The sequence below is a fragment of the Sminthopsis crassicaudata genome, chromosome 6, assembly GCF_048593235.1.
Source record: "Sminthopsis crassicaudata isolate SCR6 chromosome 6, ASM4859323v1, whole genome shotgun sequence".
NCBI classification, from domain to species: domain Eukaryota; kingdom Metazoa; phylum Chordata; class Mammalia; order Dasyuromorphia; family Dasyuridae; genus Sminthopsis; species Sminthopsis crassicaudata.
The window spans coordinates 50,155,094-50,175,934 of NC_133622.1; the positions used below are offsets into that span (position 1 = coordinate 50,155,094).

The window sequence follows — 20,841 nt, forward strand, 5'->3', positions numbered from 1 at the left end:
TATGTTAAGGCATTTTTTTGGTTAGAATTTTCAGGAAGTACAATTATTATTATATTTTATCTTCTTGATCTGTTCTCCAGATCTGTCATTTTTCTTATATTTCACATTCGGTTCTAATTTTTTATTGTTTATAATTTGTTTTGTTATTTCTTGGTTTCTCATAGCTTCACTATCCTCCCTTTAGCCAATTAAATTTTCAAAGAGTTATTTTTCAACTTTGGAATTATATCTCCTTTTCCTGCTTGGTATAATCTTGTTTCTCTTGGATGGTTATTTATTTATTTAGTTAGTTTTTCCTCAATATCTTTCATTTGATTTTAAAATTCTTTTTTGAGTTCTAGGAATTCTCTCTGGAAAGGGAGCTGCTTCTTGTTACTCTTTGTGGTAGAAGCTTTTTCTTTTTACTTCAGTGTTTTTCTCTGAAGATGAACCCTTGTCTTCTCTGTTTCTATAGTAAGTTTCTGTGGTGATTTTCTTGTTTGCCAATTCATTTTTTAAATAAAAGGTATCAATGTAAATAACTCTAATCCTGGGGTCTTGAGCTTCACTCTCTCTCTCCCCTCTGACCAGGAACCTCAAATCAAGAACTCTACCCTCCAAAAAGTGCCTACAGCCAGCAACATCCCTACCTCATTGCCTTTGTACTCTGGATGTACTGGTTCTTTCTTGTTAAGGTCCCTGTAGAACAGACAGGCCTGGCAGTTCTAATCAGCCAGGATACTACTCTGTCTTCCCCAACTCATACTAAGATTCCACAACCAGTTCAGGAGGTGAAAGTCTCTGTGGTTTCTGCTGAAGCTCTAGTTATACCTTCCTAGCTCCAGGGCTCTCCACTTGTTTTTTCCGAGGAGTTGGCCCAGAGCTATTTGCACTTCACACTGGTTAATCCTGGCCCCTGGTTCTTCTTCAGTTATTCTCCAATTGTACTAGGAAGTCCCCTGTATTGCCCCAAGTCTTCTTGATTTTTCACCAGTCTGCCTGAGACCTAAATTTGATTTATTTGTGGGGGAAATCTAAAGAGTTTGAAATACTCAGTCATCTTCTCAAATTTTATATCTCTATATGAATAGAGAAAGTGATCAATAAAATGGGTATGCAGCTAAAAAAGGTAGCAAAACAACAAATTTAAAACCCCCAATTAAAGCCATATTAGAAATTCTGAAACTCAAAGGATAGATTAATAAATAGAAACTAAGAAAATTATTGAACTAATAAATAAAATGAAAAGTTTTATGAAAAAGCCAACAGCATAGATACATCTTTGGTTAAATTGATCAGAAGAATGAAAGAAAAATCAAATAACCAGCATCAAAAAAAGAAATTATTGAATTTAGCCCCAATGAAAAAGAAATTAAAGAAAGAATTAGGAGCTGTTTTGCCCAATTGGATGGCAGCGAGTCTTTCAATCTAACTGAAATGGATGGATATTTACAAAAATATAAAGTTATTAGATCAACAAAAGAAGAAATAAATTATTTAAAGTGTCACATTTTATTTTATTTTTGCACTTTATTTTTTTATTAAGTCTTTTTTGAAAAATTTTTCAAAACGTGTATCACTCTTTGAAGATGATATACTTAGAGAATTTCAGAAAATCATCCCCAAAACCTATTGGAAACAATTCATACTTTTAGCAAAGTTGCAAGATATAAAATAAACCCACACATATCCTTTCTATATATATTACTGACAAAGCCTATCAGTAACAGAAAGAGAAATTCTATTTAAAATAGACTGTAGACAAAATAAAATATTTGGGGTTCTACCTGCCAAAACAAACACAAGAGCTACATGAACACAATTACAAAACCCTTCTCATAAATATACAGTCAGATCTAAACAATTGGAGAAGTATCAGTTGTTCAAGGATAGGTGAAGCAAATATAATTAAAATGACAATTCTGTCTAACTTGGTCTAGTTCTTCAGTGTCATACCAATCAAACAGACAAAAATAATTTCATAGAACTATAAAAAATAATAGCAAAATTCACCTGGAAGAACAAAAAGTCAATCAAAGGCATTAATGAAAAAAAAAAAAGGATGGTGGCTGAGCAGTATCAAACCTAAAGCTATATGCAGCAGTCATCAAAACCATTTGGTACTGGCTAAGAAAGAATGGTGGATCAATAGAGTAGATTAGACACACACCACAATGATCACTAATCAAGGCTTGTTTGGTAGTATTTAATTTTTAGTATTTGATAACCCCCCAAATCCCAGCTTCTGGAATAAGAGCTCTCTATTTGACCAAAATTTCTGGGAAAACTGGAAAACAGTATGTCAGAAAATTATCATCAACCTATATCTCATATCCCATAAGAAAATAAAACAAAAAATGGGTATATGGTTTGGGCATAAAGGATGATACCATATCCAAATTAGGAGAGCAAGGAATAATTTACCTATGAGAGTTTTGAAGAAAGAAGGGATTTATGACCAAAGAAGAACCAGATAATAAGATAACATTATGTATGCAAAGCAAAATGGACAACTTTAACTATATTAAATGAAAAAGTTTTTGCACATACAAAACCAACCGTAATAAGATTAAAAGGGAAGTACAAAGTTGGGAAAAAATCTTTACAGCCAGTGTGTCTCTGATAAAGGCTTCATTTATAAAATATATAAAGAACTTTTTTTCAAATTAATAAAAATACACATCATTCCCCAACTGATAGTGATGATCATAGGCATCATTGTTTTGCCTCTTAATCTTATTAGGACTTTGTCTTCATTTTCTCCATTATAAATAATGCTTGTAGGTTTTAGATAGATGATGCTTATTATTTTGAGTAAAGCTCCCATTATCCCTATGGTCTCTAATTTTTTTTTTAATAGGAATGGGTGCTGTATTTTGTTAAAATCATTTTCTGTGTCTATTGAGATTACTATCTAATTTCTATTGGTTTTGTTAGTGACATGGCAGATTATGGTTATACTGAACAGTGACCCTGCATTCATAGCATAAATCCCATTTGGTAATAATGTATTATCCTGCTGATAGGTTGCTGTAATCTTTTCTCTAACATTTAAAATTTTTGCATCAATATTCATTAGGTAGATTGGTCTGTGATTTTCTTTCTCTATTTTGGTTCTTCCTGGTTTGGGTTATAGAAGGAATTTGGCAGAACTCCTTTAATTATTTTTGTATATAGTTTACATAGTATTGGAATATTTTTAAATGTTTGGCAGAATTCACTTGTGAATCCATTTGGCCCTGGAGATTTTTTTTAGGCACTCCATTAATAACTTGTTGAATTTCTTCTTCTAAAACAGGACTATTTAAGTATTTATTTCATCTTCTGTTAACTTGAGCAATTTATATTTTTACAAATATTCATCAACTTCAGTTATATTATCAGACTTGCTACCATATAATTGGGCAAAATAGTTCCTAATTATTACTTTAATTTCTTTGTTTTTGGTGGTAAGTTCTACTATTTTTATTTTTGATGCTGGTGGCTTTTTTTTCCTTCTGATCAAATTACTAAATGTTTATTTTGTTGTGTTTTTCATAAAAACCATTTTTCTTTTTTCTTTTTTTTGGCTAATTCAGTTGTTGTATTTTCTGTTTCAGTAACCTCTCTTTTGAGAATCAGAATTTCTAATTTGATATTTAATTGGAAATTTTCAATTTGTTCTTTTCTTAGCTTTTTAGTTGCATGCCTAATTCAATCATCTCCTCTTTCTCTATTTTATTCATGTAGCTATTTAGAGATAAAAACCTTCCCCTAGGAACTGCTTTGGCTGCATCCCATATCCCTTATGTTGTCTCATTATTGTCATCTCTTGAATGAAATTATGGATTATTTCTGTGATTTTTATTTTTTAGAATTAGATTATTTAATTTCCAATTGATTTTTAGTTTATCCTTCCTTGGTCCTTTATTGAAAATAATTTTTACTTCATTGAGGTCTGAAAAGGAAGCATTTATATTGTCTGCCTTTCTGCATTTGATTGTGAGGTTTTAATGCCTTAATACATGGTCACTTTCTGTGTAGATGTCATGTACTTCAGAGAAAAAAAAAGGTGTATTCCTTTCTGTGTCTATTCAATTTTCTCCACAGGTTTATCATACTTATGTTTTCTAGAATCCTACTAACATTCCTAGTTTTTTTTTTCCTTGTTTATTTTATGGCTAGATTTGTTTGATTCGGAGATGTCCTTCAGTAGGATAATTTTGCTGCCTATTTCTACCTGTAACTGGCTTAAAATCTTTTCTAGGAATTTGCCTGCTCTACCACTAGATGCATATACATTTAGTATCCTTACTACTTCATTATTTACTGTATCCTTTACCTTACTTGAGTCCTGTGTGTGTAGATTAAATTTTATGTTCAGTTCTGGTTTTGTCAATAGAAATAATGAAAGTCTCTTAATTCATTGAAGCTCCATCTTCTCCCCTGAAAAGTGATGCTGAATCTGGCTGGATAGTTAATTCTTGGTTGTAATCTCAAGATCTTTACCTATCTGAATTATACTATTCCAAGCCCTCTGATCCTTTAAGGTAAAGGCTGCCAGAATTCTAACTGTTGATACTTCATATGTGAACTGTTTTTGTCTGGCAGCTTACATTACTTTTTCCTTCAGATTGTATTTTTGGAGTTTTTCAACAATGTTCCTTAGGATTTTCCTCGTGGGATCTCGTTTTGAAGGTGATTGATGGATTCTTTCAATCTGTATTTCTCCCTCTGTTTCTAGAATTATTGAGGCAATTTTCCTTAACCATCTCTTGGAGAATGCTGTCCAGGCTCTTTTTTTTTTTTTTTTTTTTTTTTTTTTTTTTTTTTTGGATATGGACTTTAGATAAGCCAATAGTTTTAAAATAGTCTATTTTATATATATTTTCCAGGTCAGCTGTTTTTCCAATGAGATAAACTAAAAAGAACAAAGAAATGTGAATTGTTTGACTGATTCTTGTTGTCTCATAAAGTCATTAACTTTCATCTGCCCTGTTGTAGTTTTTAATGTGTGATTTTCTTGTTAGTTTTTGTATTTACTGTTATATTTGTTAATTCACACTCCCTGTGCAGTTCTGAACCTTGTCTTTGACTTTGGCTTTTTGTGCTTGTGGGGGGAGCTTTGCCTGCTCTTTACAGGCAATACCCTGGCTTCTGAGTGTTTGCCTTCTGAGCTGGGACTGGAAGCTGTCCCACTGATCTGCTTCTCTGATGAGCCAGGACCAGGGGACTCTGTTGCTGATCTGCTGTGATTAAGACCTTCTCACTGGCTTTCCCAAAGTCTGTCTGAGATTGACCTTTCTTGAAGTTTTTCCAGTCTATCTTCAGGTGGACATTGCTTTCATTTTGTTACTCTATTCAGAGGCTTGGTTTCATGTATTTTTTCCAAGTAAAATGGGAGAGCTCCAGCAGTTTCCTGATTTTACCATCTCTCATCTCGGCTCTACTCCATCCAATTTATAAATATCTAAAGGATATGAACAGTCAGTTTTCAAATTACTAAATTAAAGCCATCTATAATCATATAAAAGTGCTCTAAATCACTATTAGAGAAATTCAAATTTAAATAACTCTGAGGTACCAACTTCTCCTCTCAGATTGGCTAAGCTGACAGGAAAAGATAATGATAAATATCGGAGGGGATGTGAGGAAAACTGAGACACTAATGCATGGTTGCTCAGGTTGTGAAATGATCTAATCAATCTGGAGAGCAATTTAGAATTATGCCCAAAGGGATATAAACTGTGCATATCCTTTGATGCAGCAGTGCCATTATTGAGTCTGAATCCCAAGGAAATCATAAAGAAGGGAAAAGGACCCACATGTGCAAAAATGTTTGTAGCAGCCCTTTTTGTGGTTTCAAACAACTGGAAAATGAGCAGATGCCCATCAATTGGGGAATTGCTGAAAAATTTTGATATACGAAGATAATGAAATTTTATTATTCTATAAGAAATGATGAAATAATTATTTCAGAAAGGAAGGTCTGGAAAGATTTAAATGAACTGATGCTGAGTGAAACAAGTAGAACCAGGAATACATTGTAAATAATAAGAAGAATATGTGATGATCAACTATGAAAAACTTAGTTCTTCTCAATGTTTCAGTGATCCAAAGCAATTCCAATAGACTTTGGACAGAAAATGCCATCTGCATAGAGGGAAAAAAAACACTACGTAAGAAACTAAATGTAAATCAATACATGCTATGTTCACTTTTTTTTTTTATTTTTCCCGTAGTTTTTTTTTTTTTTTTTACCTTTTGCTCTGATTTTTCTCTCCTAACTTCATTCATAAAACAATGTATATTAAATTTTTAAAAATTAAAAAATAAAAAAAATTGTAACTTCTTTACCTAGAACCATATCAGTCATGTATGAGATTTAATAAATGCTTTTTGAACTGAAGAAAAAAAGCTATCAGTTTTCTCAACAAACTTTTTCAATTAATGATTATGCAGATCTAATGATCTGGAGCTTTGTGTCTCATTTAGGCTATCATTATGTAAAAAAATAAGCCATGTTAACATTTTAAAAGTTTTTTTTTTTTTTTATTTCTGCTCCCTACCCCTCTCCTCAATTTAGAATAATCATTTGTGTGTAAATTGTTATCTTAGTGTAGACATAGTTACTACATAAAACTATAAATTAAGATATAAAGCTTACTTCTGCTTTCTGTTTAGTGGTAGCAACAGAGACACTGGGGGAAATTCTTACTGTATTAGTAGGTTGAGAATGGCCACCTTCATATGTGGTTAATCTATGTATATTAGAGTATAGTAGAAATAATGAAGGACTTAGAATCAAAAAAAAAAAAAAAAAGATAAAGACTCAGATCCTAGTTTTCACTAGTTGGGACCTTGGGTTCATTTGGCTTATCTGACCCTCATTTTATTATTTGAAAATTATGAATAAGACCAGAAGGTAGAAATTGTATCAGGATACAAATTCTCTTCTGGTATTTGAGCTTAGGTTACTTATTTAATCTTCATGGGCCTCAGTTCACTTAGCTGTGAAATGAGCAAATTTGATTTGGATTGAAATATTTTAACTAGAACATTTAGCCTGGAAAAGAGAAGATAAGGCATAACCAACAGAAAGGAAGCTAAGGCATAACCAATAGAAAGGAAGCTTAGGAAGGCTCTTTTATTGAAGAATTATAGCTCTTAGAAAAAAGTGACAAATTTTAAAGTCCAAATAACATTCTCAGGGAAACAGTACAAAAAAAAATTTGCCTAGAAGTTTTGAGAAATAGTAAAGCTATGGTTGATAGAATCCACAGATTGCTAACTAAGAAATCAATCATCAAGAGCAGGGCAATTTAGTTACTGTATGGTTAAATTTAATATATGTTTCAATTTAATATATGCTTCAAAAATTTGGAGAAAAGAATATCTGTCTTTAAATACTGGAAGTTACCAGTAACAGATGAGAGGAAAACAATAAATATTCAAAGGCTCCAAAGGCTTGCAGTGTCATTTGAGCAGTCATTTAAGGAACCTAGGTTGTATCTTAAGGTGACCTAATGAATGAATGCCATTTCTGGGTCTTTCTCTGGGGCAAGTATTGAGTTTGAGCATTCTTGGGATTTCTTCTTATCTAGTCATATAATGGATATTTTCTCAGTCAAACTGAGATCTATTCAACGATTTTAGCTTAAAAAGCCCAAGGTCTCCCACTGTATCTGGCACCATCACCAGTCATACTGATCAATGTCTTGCTTGTGGATCCAGATGGCTGTGGAGGGAAAAGTGAGGCAGGTGACCTTACCCATCCCTCCCTCACTTAAATCCAATTTACTTGCATATCGTGGTATCACCTCCTTGATATCTTAACTCTATTTAAGAACAAAGGATAAACAGCAACCAAAAATGCCCAATTTAATATTATTCCTGCTCTTTGAATTCTTCTTTTATCTAATCTTTACTATCTTCTTAGTCCTTAATTTCAAATATTCCCTAAATTATGGTCTGAAACCTATTTTAGTTCTGAAGAATTTTTTGTTTGTTCATTTGTATTTGTTTTTCATCATACCCCCAACAATGCCCACTTCTTCCCTTCTGGCAAGACTGTGCTTTTCCAAATGAAGCCTGAGTGTAATTTCGCTGTTAGCTATTAGCATCTCCCTGCCTCTCTTGTTCTTCTGGTCTATCAAAATGACAAGAGTTGGGTTTGGAGAAAGAAAATGCTAGTTTTGATATTTGTTATACTTTCATGTTTCATGCCAGCAACAAATCCAGCATAGTGACTTTTTTAGTGTCTTCGCATATGTGTATGTACATACAATGAAAATCACTGTTAAGTCACAAAAACTGGCAAAATCATCTTTTTTAAGGCTTATTTTTGTTCTATTCCAAACTGGTCATTTCTCCTAATCCATCTTGGGTGGGGGGGAAATCCCCAGCCTGGTCTTCAAGTTACTTTACATACTGGGTCCCATCCATCTTTCTAGACTCATTTCATAAACTCTTCTTCTGAACTCTATTTCCAGAGTAGACTCATGGTTGTTCCCTGGAATTAAAATAACATCTCCTACCTCCCTCTGTGAATTCTCAAAGGCTATCCACCATTCTTGGAATGGAATCATCTTTACTATCAGTTCTCAATTTATTCACTCAGTAAAAATGTATTAAGTTCCTACTTTGCATAAGGCACAATGTTTGAGTGACTGAATATTTCCAAATCCCTGGGTTATCACTTAAAATACTAATAAAAAATAAAAATATCCTTGGCCCTTTAAGCTTTAAGTTTTTAACATCTGTATGGGTAAGTGAGTACAAGGAAATCTGAGAAAGGAAGGAGAACTAAAACCAAAGTCATTCAGGAAAGGCTCCCATATGAAGTGGTCCTCAAAGAGAGAAAACCAAGAAACAGACCTGACACAGGGATAAGTTCATGTATAATGAGAAAGGTAGAAATTAGAATACCTAAAATAGGAAAAAAAAACAAGTATTCCAATCTGATTGGACAATGGAATCCATGGAAGCAATAAATAATCATTCTGGAAAGTTAGGCTGAGCCAGAGTGAAGGATTCTAAATGTCAATCTAAGAAGTTTGTATTTTACTAAGGAGACAATGAAGAGTTGCTGAAATTTCTTGGAAATCTCTATACCTGTGCTTGGGGAAATTACCTAACCATTTGTGAAAAGGATAGATTAATTGAGAGAGATGGGAAAAATGGAAAAAACAATGAGAAGGCTAGGATTACAATAGCCCAACGGACAAATGTGTGCCAATGGAATAAAGAAGAAAAATTAGAATGATTTTATGAAAATAGTTTTAACAAGATTTATTGGATAAAATGGATATAGGACACTACTTCACTAGACTTATTTGTGTAAGTATTATATCAACTCCCTTCTCCTTTTTACTATCTATTATGGTTTCTATTCTCTCTCTATCTCAAAACCCAACTGGTGCTTTGAATAATTATTTAATATCTGTGATATTGAAATGTGAACAACACTAAATAAAAACCAGTGTCAGTGCTTATAGGCATTATTTTATCTTAGAAAAAGTTTCTTTTGCTCAAAGGACAAAGCCAATTTTACAAATATCACAGTTCTCTTACCTTACATTCTTACCCAGGTATCAAGTTAATACTTTCTAAAATGTTATTTGATAAAAGGACTGATTTGTAACCCCTTTTAGTAGATGTTAATGTTTTACCAGAGGCAATTTCAATACAATTTTTTAATTGCAGCTATTTTTAAATGTTTGTTGTATGTTAGGCAAAGGAGAGAATAAACAGATTAACAGGTATTAATCTGCATATGTAGAAAAAGTTCTTCACCTAGAGCTTTCTACCCTGTGGAAATTACAGATTTAGTTGAACATTAAAAACAAAAGCCAAAAGAATAATTTTATTACACAATGCAGTAGTACTTTTAATGTACACTTTTAGAACTATAAAAGTATTCTAAAAAATAGCTTGCGTAATATTAACAAAATACAGCAATTATTATCCTAAATTATCGGTTAGTCAATAAGTTCTGTCTAGCTCTTCAACCCTTTGGAACAACTGTCCATGGGCTTTTCTTGGCAAAGATCCTGGTGTGGTTTTACATTTCTTTCTCCAGTGTTTTGTAAGGCAATTTTTTAGTTAGGAAATTTCTGAGGCTGTATTTGAACTCCTAGGCCCTGTGCTCTGTTCACTCACTGAGGAACCATGAGCTTGCCTCTTCCTCTTAGGACAGTTACAGAAAAATAAACAATTTCTCATAAAAAGGAGGGAAAAGACTGAAATATCATAGAGCATGTAACAAAAAGATAATTTCCTTTGGAACAAGCAGTCATTACTTCACTAAATAATAGTAAAATCAGGTAACTGGTACATGCCATTTGAATTGTTTAATGTAATACAAAGAAATCTTACTTCAGGCCAATAAAACAGCCGAGATGTAATAGTAGAAACAAACATCTTTCTATAGGCAATACTTACTATGAAATCTATTAACAACTGGTTGGAAAAAAGAACATTAATTAAATGGCTAAGTTCAGTGGATTATTTTTAATTGAAATTGAGAGGTTTATGATAATTCAAGACCAGATCATTGCCACAAAAAAGTACAAAAGGTAATCCTAGTGGAGCACAGATTTAGACAACAATTCAAAATATTCAAAGAAATAAGAGAAACTGTATATGTGTGTGTGTGTATATCTATCTATATCTATAGATAGATATAGATATAGATATATACATAAAATCAACACATGCTATGATTTTTGTACTTTTCAAATACATTTCAAAACATAAAATATAGAACAAAAACTAACCATATTTCTTAGACTTACAAGGAAAAATACCCCAAAATAGGAATAGGTACTTAATATGGAATTTCAGTGACTGAAGGCATTCTTGGAAGAAGAAACCTTATGAATGTAAGTCCTCTCTGCAATGTATAATCTTAGAAATGAGCTAAGAGCACTGGTAATGTATTTATTTATTTTAATTAATTTTATAATTATAACATTTTTGACAGTACATATGCATAGGTAATTTTTTACAACATTATCCCTCGTATTCCCTTCTGTTCCGAATTTTTCCCCTCCTTCCCTCCACCCCCTCCCCTAGATGGCAGGCATTCCCATACATATTAAATATGTTATAGTATATCCTAGGTACAATATATATATGTGCAGAACCAAATTTTGTTGTTGTTGTTGTTGTTGTTGCTGCAAAGGAAGAATTGGATTCAAAAGGTAAAAATAACCTGTGGAGAAAAACAAAAAAAATGCTAATAGTTTGCACTCATTTCCCAGTGTTCCTTTTCTGGGTGTAGCTGATTCTGTCCATCATTGATCAATTGGAATTGGATTAGCTCTTCTCTATGTTGAAGATTTCCACTTCCATCAGAATACATCCTCATACAGTATCATTGTTGAAGTGTATAATGATCCCCTAGTTCTGCTCGTTTCAGTCAGCATCAGTTGATGTAAATCTCTCCAAGCCTCTCTGTATTCCTCCTGTTGGTCATTTCTTACAGAACAATAATATTCCATAACATTCATATACCATAATTTACCCAACCATTCTCCAATTGATGGGCATCCATTCATTTTCCAGTTTCTAGCCACTATGAAAAGGGCTGACACAAACATTTTGGCACATACAGGTCCCTTTCCCTTCTTTAGTATTTCCTTGGGATATAAGCCCTGGAGTAGCACTGCTGGATCAAAGGGTATGCACAGTTTGATAACTTTTTGGGCATAATTCCAGATGAGCACTGGTAATTTAAATGATTTGGCCGGGGTCATATGAATCTGTTGTAGATTTAAATCCAAGTCTTTCTATCTTTAGTATCAGTTTATTATCCCTTTATTTTTCATATTTTAACCTTAAAATATACTAAAGAACTGAAACAAAATTTATGCTTGAGCTGAACAACCATAATAGCTGCCTAAAAATGGCATTAGTTGATTCAAAAACCTAGAACAGTATTTTCAGTAGAAGCTTCCATACCCCAAAACTTGTAATTGCAATTTTACATAGAATTATAAGTTTTTAAAACTGAGACATAATAAGAGTGATCATAAGCATGTGAGATTAGCATGAGGTATATATCATCTCTGATGGGCTGTTAATAGAGTGGTTCCAAGTATACTTTCAGTGAATTAACAAAAGATGAAATTATATTCTAATATTTTTATCCAAGTACAAAAAAGCAGTTATTCAATAAACCTTTGAAATAATCTCTCGAACATTAAAATTTTAAATTATCAGAATAACAACATATCCTATAATTTATTTTATGTGTGTATTCCATAAAATATGAGAAGGTAATGAAAACAACAATCATAATTCACATTTGTATCACAAATTAGGATTATAAATTGCTTTTCTTATAATTCTGTCTTTTCAAAGACTTTCAAGAAACCAATGAATGGATCTCAAATAGTGTAGTTTCAGATCAAGAGAAATTAGATATTTAGCTGCAGATAGGCCTTTTTCAGGGCACATCAAGTCATGTAACTAGGCAGCCACCTCTTTTTCTAGCTTGAAATGTACTTTCTTATTGTTCCTCCATGAAGCTTCATCTTTATTTATTTTGGAATTAATTCATTTAGTTATATAAATTTAAGCAGAAAGAAATTTAGGATGGTCATTTAATCTATCCCTATTATTTTATAGAAAAAATCCAAAAAAATTAAATCCTTTACTCAAAAATATCCTCACACACTGAATCTGGTCTCCTGTTTTCTTTAGATGAGTGTCTCAGTTTATGCCTATATAGAGTCTAAGAGATAAGATTCACATTCTAAAACTCCCCTTCATTGATCCAGATATTAATAAAGTAGAGACTTTTTCTAAGCCACAACTTCCTCTTCTATAAAAGAGAGATATCAATACTTGCATTACCAATCTTACAATGCTATTCTTATGTCGACCTCAAAATTCTATGTGAATCTGAATTATTCTTTTAGAAGTTAATGCAATATACTATATCTTTACAAGTGTTTCCACCTCTGCAATTCTCCCATAACAGAATGAATAAATGGACCAAGAATTGAAGAAGGTAGACTATATTCCGTATAACTTGATATGGAATAAACGAAGTAGACATAAAAATTCATTACAGACTCACAAACTGGAATCAATGCATCTATTCATGTGGACTGATACACACACATCTTAGCAATTGTTTTTTGGTGCAAATCCTACCATAACTGCACCTTACTATTCTTTTTGCCATTGGTAACTTTGTTATTCTTCAACTTACTTACACAATAAATACTGTAAAAAAAAAAAAAAAAAAGGTAGTGATGGTTTGAAATAATTTTCAATATCTTGAAATCCTTATTCTACCTTATTAGCCTGACTTAGCTATTAGCTAATCTATACTTTTCTGGAAATGTAGTTATATAAATATAATGTCTTTTAATGATTAACTCTTGTGTCCCCAATATTCTTTTACTATTGGATTAGCTCTGCTACCTTGGTGCTCACTGTATCCTAAAAATACCTGATTTGCCAGAACAAAGAAAGTAGTAAATATGGAAACTAACAGATCCTAAAACAACATTATGAATCCTGAAATGTAAGAGCAGAGGGCTAATACTTTCTTTTCTTAGGCAACTCTGAAAATAGTAGTGGTCAAATTTGAAGTCTTGAAAATTGACAGAATGGCCTTTTAAATAATCTTTTCAGTCTTTGATTTTAAAATAATGACTATTCTAAACAGAGGAAAGTAATTTCTTTTAATGTAGTCTGTGGTAAGGAGGATAAAATGAAATAAGATATACAAACCAATTTGTAATTTTTAAATTAGTATGGATACTAGGCATCATTATCATTATTAATATAAATTTCATTATTATTATATCTTATTGTTATAATTTTTGAAATTATAAATTTCATGATAATGATGATGTCTCATCTAGCCTTTTATAAAATAGTGTACTATGTCACTAATTATATTCTGATTGTTGTGTAAAGCAATGAGGCAATGAGGAGCAAAATATAAATTAGAAAATATTAAACATTGGGGATCAGAAGGCTTGAATATGCATTCTTTTGATACAAATTTCAGTGTAAACTCAGAAATAAGAATTATAGTCTCTTTTCTATTAATTTCTTTCTTTCCTAATATTTTTATATTAATAACATAATTTTATACTTTTATATTAATAACAAACACAATTCTAAGGTATTTTAGTTTTTCTGCAAAGGTAAATTATGTGAAATGAAATTTCATACTCTTAACAAACTATAGATTTTATTGAGAGAAAAGAAAAAAATATGGTTTCAAAACAACTGAAAAAAAGGAAATCAAGAAAACCATGCAATTTTTTTTTTATAAAAATGAAAACTACTACTAACATTGAACAATATCACTTTATAACATGACCAGAATCCATGCAGAGAACAAATCTTTTAAATTTTTTGTCAAGACTCAATAGTTCCTGATTGTATCAGTGTAAATTGAACATTAAAGGGAAATGAAAAATGAATGAAAAATAGAAAGAAAATACATAGAATTTCAATTTAAAATTATCAGTGATCATGAACAACATGCATTTCAATAACAAAATTCTTGATGCACTGTAAAAGGAAAATGCCAAAGAAAACAAAGATAAGGAAAGAAGCTAAACTAAAGCAAATATATATATAGGAAGTTAATGTTGAAGGTCACTTAATTTTCAAAGAATTAAAAAAATTCTCAATATATCTGAAAGAAGACACCAAATACCTAGACGGGGATAAAGTTACTTTTAATATTGAAAACTATTCAATAATTTCTGAACTTTGTCTCAAATTTCTCATTTTTTCAAAATCTTTGTGGGAAAAATCTTAGATTATTATTGTTTATGCATATGCATAAAGGATTTCTGTAAATATTTCATTGCTTTTGATGACCCTAAACTTCTCTCAGAAAAAAATGCCCATTTAAAAAAAAAAAAAAAAAAAAAAAAAACATTTTTTTTTCCTGCATGTCATGGAATACCATGGTTTCAAAATCTGCAAGTCATCTAAAGAACACAGAAAAGTTCATCATGGGGACCACAATATATTTCCAATAAAGAGTGAAACAGAATACATATGAGAGATTCTTTTTGGAGGAGCATTTTTTTTTTTAATTTTGGAAAAGTTGCTTTTATCATGGAAACAAAATTTGATTTCTGGAAATACTTATATTTTTATTTTAATTAAAAATGAAAACATGCAAATAAGTTACTCTTAGGATGATAGTAGAGGTATTCAAGAATCTCCTCTAATTCCTAACATAGTGAAAGTTTATTTAAGGGCACATCAAATTTCTCATTTATTGAGAAATACTATATGTTTGTGGGAATAGGGCTTGGTCAATACAGGCCGAGTTTAGTATAATTCAAACAAAGCAATGTTTGTAGGTGCTTCTATGTTAAGTCTTATTCCCATCTCAGTGGTGAAACAGTTTTGTGGAATAGAACTCTGGCAGAAAATTATAGGAGTGCTTGGCACTTCAATATCTTTTTAGATTCAAGATCTCATCACTTGGGTACTAGAGCAGATCAGGTATTTTCTCCCCTACTCCAACAAATGTCATCCTTTAAGAATTGTATTTAGTTGTTGTTTATTGCACTTAGTACAGTGTAATAAAACAGAGTAGCTATTAGATGTTTTTCAAATTGAGTTGACTTATAAAAATAAACATCCATGGAGGAGGTACTTTATGAACTGGAGACAATTTTTGATTTTTTCCACCCCCCTACTCAGTGTAACACTCAGATAATCTACTCTTTATTCCTCATTATCACACTATGCTTGCGTTGTTCATTAGATTAAAAAGTCCATTGCATGAAATTTCAACACCATTTTTCACAGAGAAGACATTGATGATAACATATTATAATTTGAAGACACATAGTCCTTATTTTTTGTCCTTTTTATATTGGGGTTCCTCTGTGGTAGTATTGTTCCATAACTTGTAACAATATGGGATTGTGAAGAGAATATTTATATTTTTAAAAGGGACTTTTGTAGTAAAAATTAGTTTTTTTTATTACTGGAAAGGTTAGCGATTATTTAAATTTATTTCAGTCCAACTTTCATTTCATAATCCTTACAAGGCAACAAGTCACTATACATCCTTGATATTTAGTATATCTTTGATGAGTGACTAATTGCATGCATAGCAAATAGTTGAACTATTTCAACTTCAGTGAACAGACTGATTTTCAGAGAACCTGGTTGGAAAGCATTCATTCAACAATTTTTGATTCTTCATTGAGTTTTAGGCAAGAGGTGATGGTTAAATTTGTAGTATTAATATTCACACCTCAAAAATCAGCAAAAAATATAGATAAGGGCTTGATTTATTATTTTGTTAATTAATCACTTGAGAAACTGACAAGAGAAAGTATCAATAGTAAAAAGCCTTTTTTGGAGGGGTGGGCAGGAGGGAGACAGATGCTTAATTACCAACAGATCACTGATTGTAGGTAAAAGGTCTCCATATATTCTATTTGTTTAGGAGATGAAATAAGACCATGATCTTAAATAAGTCCTGATATAGATTACATTAAATTTTTTAGGCTTCATTCATATTATTTTATTTTGTAAATCTAAACTCTTATTTCCATTACTATCTAGATTACTTGGCAGAAAGGACACAAAAAGGCAGGAGATGGCTACAGCCATCTCGAGTCCAATAACAGGCCTCCCTAATATTTAGAAGAAAACTTTATTATCTAAAGTATATTTTTACAAATGACTTGCTAATTATTTGTATAAGTACTTCATCTTATCCAATTCAGATCCAATTGATTAATAATGGACAGAATCATCTATACCCAGAGAAGAAACACTGGGAAATGAATGTAAACTGCATTTTTGTTTTTCTTCCCAGGTTGTTTTTACGTTCTAAATCCAATTCTTCCTGTGCAACAACAAAAACAACAAAAAATTCAGTTCTGCACACATATATTGTATCTTGGATATCCTATAACATATTTAACATGTATGAGAATGCCTGCCATCTAGGGGAGGGGTTGGAGGGAAGGAGGGGAAAATTCGGCACAGAAGGGAGTGCAAGGGATAATGTTGTAAAAAATTAACCATGCATAAGTACTGTCAAAAATGTTAATAAATAAATTGATTTTTAAAAAATAAGTACTTCATCTTGAAAAAAATAACAGATTGAAATACAATGATATATAGGTTCAATAGGTATTAAAGGAAAGGAATTTTTCCTTCAAAAAAGGATAGAAATTGGGTTGAGAAAAGCTGTTAAAATACTGACCAACCCATAGTCACATCTAATAGGGTTTTAAAAAGACAAACAAGTTTCCTTATGCCAATATATTTTATTCAATTCAATGGTCTTTTATAAAATACCTTTTATGATTTTATGCCAATCTGGCAGAAGTATATAGTGGTCTATAATATTATGAAGTCCATTGAACTACTTTTGAGAATATGGTGCAAAGGAAGCTTATTATCTCTCAAAGATTTTCATTATTACATAAAGACTCAGTAAAATAACTCATATTAATTCAAGTTTTCTCTGTGATTACTCCCAGCAGACTGGAAAGACGACATAGGTAAGATGAAATATTTGATTTCTGGATTAAAGAATGACAAATTTCATTTAGAGGAAATCAAAATATTGTAGATACAATATATTAAGGCAAAATCTTTATTAGTAGTATTATTGATTTAAGAGAAATAGACTAAAGGTTAGGGTTCAAGTGTTTATTTCAAATTTAAATATTGAAATGAGAATATATAAACCTAAAAAGCTGTGTTTTGCATATTTTTTTAGTCTGGACTTGTCCTGGTTAAAATAAAGTCTATCTCATGAAATGAGACTTCAGTGAGTTCCCAGCATGAAACCTAAATCTGAAAATATGGGTTTTTTTTGATCAACACAAATTTTTAATACAGTAGATCAAAATATCTAGAAAACAAACTATAAGGGACTGGGACATAGTAATCTCTAACGCCTTTATGTATTAATTTAGGAAACTGAGGCTCTATGAGCTCAAATGAATTAAGTTCATATAGCAGCAACACCAATCTGGGAATAAAACCAGCATCTGGCTTAAGTCTTGTCCTTTGGTGATTTTTCTTTCCTAGAAAGTGTGACAAATTAAAAAAAAAAAAAAAAAAAAAAGGACTAGAATGGTTCATTTCCATGGTTTAGCCAATGCAATCTATTGCCTTTGTTTCTTAGGCTGTAAATTGATCTTTAATGTATCTTCAATTTTAAAATACTTATTGCCATGGACAGGTGAATTGAAAAAAGCAATACACTTCTACTTGGGGCATTTAGATGAGTAGAAAAAAGTCTTCTATTTGAATCCTACCTTCATGCCTCATCTTGGCATAGAGATGACCCCAGATTATTGAAGGTGATTCTAGTGGAACAAAAGCAGCTTTGGAAAACTTTGGAAAACATTAATGAGATATTCTCATTAATGCTTTATATGTTCTTAGAAGACCATCCTAACCTATGGTTAAATAAATTTACTACAGAAGACTGTCTTTTTACTTTTAAAGCAATTCATGAAGCTTGTAGAAGAAGACATGGAAAAGCTGCAGACTGTTTTAGCTCAAGGTATGAAAATCATACATATGTACCAATGAGAATCAAAGGTAATGAAGCTTGTGTCACCTTAACAAAAGATCCCAACCGATTTTTACCATTAAAGTTGGCAATAGAACTTTATGAATGATCAGAAAAATTACTTATTAAGAAAAAGAATTGAGGGGGCAGCTAGGTGGCATAGAGCACCAGCCTTGAATTCAGGAGGTTCAAATCTGGTCTCAGACATTTAAACTTCCTAGCTGTGTGACCCTGGGCAAGTCACTTAACCCCAGGCTCAGGGAAAAAAAAAAAAAAAAGAAAAAGAAAAGAAAAAGAATTGAAAGTAAACTTGGGTAGCTTGTGAATGGGACAACTAAGACAATTCACATTTTCAGTAATCTTTCTAAAGAAGAAAAGTAATACAGCCAAAATTCAAAGCCTGAGAGAGATGGATTGGGGATTACTGTCAATTAGCAATATCTAGAGGTACAGGGCAACTTGTAACCTTAGAGAGTAAATAAGTTCTTGCCAACTGAATAAATAAGATGAAGAAAGTAGCCTCTTAAAAGGCTCATACAAACTACCTTTTCCCCTTGAACAGCATTTCTGAGAAGCTTAAGTTGCTGCTTCTTTGATACTTGAATGAAGTTACCTTCAATAAGAGCTTGCCCCTGTGGCCTACAAAGCTAACCCCTTTCCTTTCCTGAAGGCACCATTAGCAGAGAAATGGCAATGGATACTACCCCCTCTTGTATTAAATAAGTTAGTAATGGCAGCTACTTTTCCTCAGGCCAATTTTGTACTTACTAACTTAGATTACAGTATGGTTTCTGCTTCCATTTGTTTTCCTTTCAAAGGTTACTTCACAATAAATTCACCACTTGCTACTCCACGTACCTTATACTGCCATGGCAATTGTACTGTTAGGCTTTGCAGGATGTGAGATGGCTAAACATTCTTTTATCCTTCTCTACTCTAATATATTTAGTGTCTCTTCTTTATTACATTGAAAAGTTAGGAAAATGAAAAGCCTTGAAAATGAAAATGTATGTTCTCGAGCAATGTTGTAAGGTAATAGAACATACATAATGTGTGTATCAATACACACACACATATATATTTTTTCTTATCTTACACCATAAAGATCCTTCAAATTTTTTATTAATGCATCATCATCATCATCAAACTACCTGACATAGCTTTGAAGAGAGGCAATGTGACTTAATGGATAAAGGACTATTTATTTGAACTCAAGAAGCTGTAGCTTTAACTTTCTCCTTGGAAATGGGAGCAAAGGTAGATGTAAATTCATTAAATCTCTCTCTGGTTGCCCAAAGAACTCTCAAGGTCAGTAAATTCTGAAAGATGTGATGATACATACTGGGATAGAAAGTTTCCACACAAGAATTTCTTTTTATCTATGAAATCAAAGGTCCTGATCAGAGAGAGCAATAGACAGATAAACCAACAAATTTAATAACATTGGGAAAATGTTTTTGATTGATTGGGTATACTGAGATATTTGAGAAGATTAATTTATCAAGTTAAAAATGTGACTTGTCATCTGAATATTTTATCTACATATAACCAGGCATGCAGAAAGAATGCATTTTTAACATGACACTATGTGTGAATATTATGTAATAGCAGTCATTGCATTTTGTAGTCATTATTCCTTTTTCTGTAGGACTTGTCTTTGTGGTAATCACTTTATTAGTCAGTCAATAGGCATTTATTGAAAACTGACTATATGCTAATCATTATGCTAAACACTGGAGGCATTAAAAAATGAGAAAGAGAAAAGGGAGAGAAAAGATTAGTCCTTCTTTTGGAAAAAAGAGTTCATATTCTATTGATAAAATTCTTTCCTTATCTCTTGCATTCTTATCTTATCCTAACTTGAAATTTAAAAAAAGAACAATTCTCAATTATTAGTATCTTACCTGTATTTTCTGTTCTCTCAATAATTCATTTTTATTAAATAATACATAGTAAATAAAACAAGTTTGTATTTGAAACCAAGTTTAAAAATTTGCTACTGTTTAAAAGCTTATTTAGTAGAAATTTACATAAAGTTTCTGAATTTTTCTTTTCATAATACCAATTAAGATGAATCCAATGAAATAGCTGAATTGATTTTACATTATTTTTTACATTGATGAAAATTTATTTAATAAAGTGACATCAGTAGGGTAGATTAGGGATTGAAAACACAAGAAAGTATTTTAAGTGATTTAAAGGAAAGCAAATTCATTTCCCTACCCCTCCTCAAAAATGTCCATTATTCTAGATATTAAAAATACATGCATAAATGAATCAGAAAGCTGTATGGGTAAAAATTAGCCATACTGGGCCTAACACTAAAGTTTCTT

General features: G+C 31.6%; 1 long non-coding RNA gene across 1 annotated transcript in view; it reads left to right on the top strand.

Moving 5' to 3' along the window:
• Positions 1 to 20,841, top strand: part of LOC141547815 (uncharacterized) — a 53,704-nt gene that overhangs the window by 27,993 nt on the left and 4,870 nt on the right. The window contains exon 4 of the long non-coding RNA XR_012483636.1: positions 18,442 to 18,499. This is a non-coding gene — a long non-coding RNA (uncharacterized LOC141547815). The remainder of the gene's footprint in view (positions 1 to 18,441; positions 18,500 to 20,841) is intronic.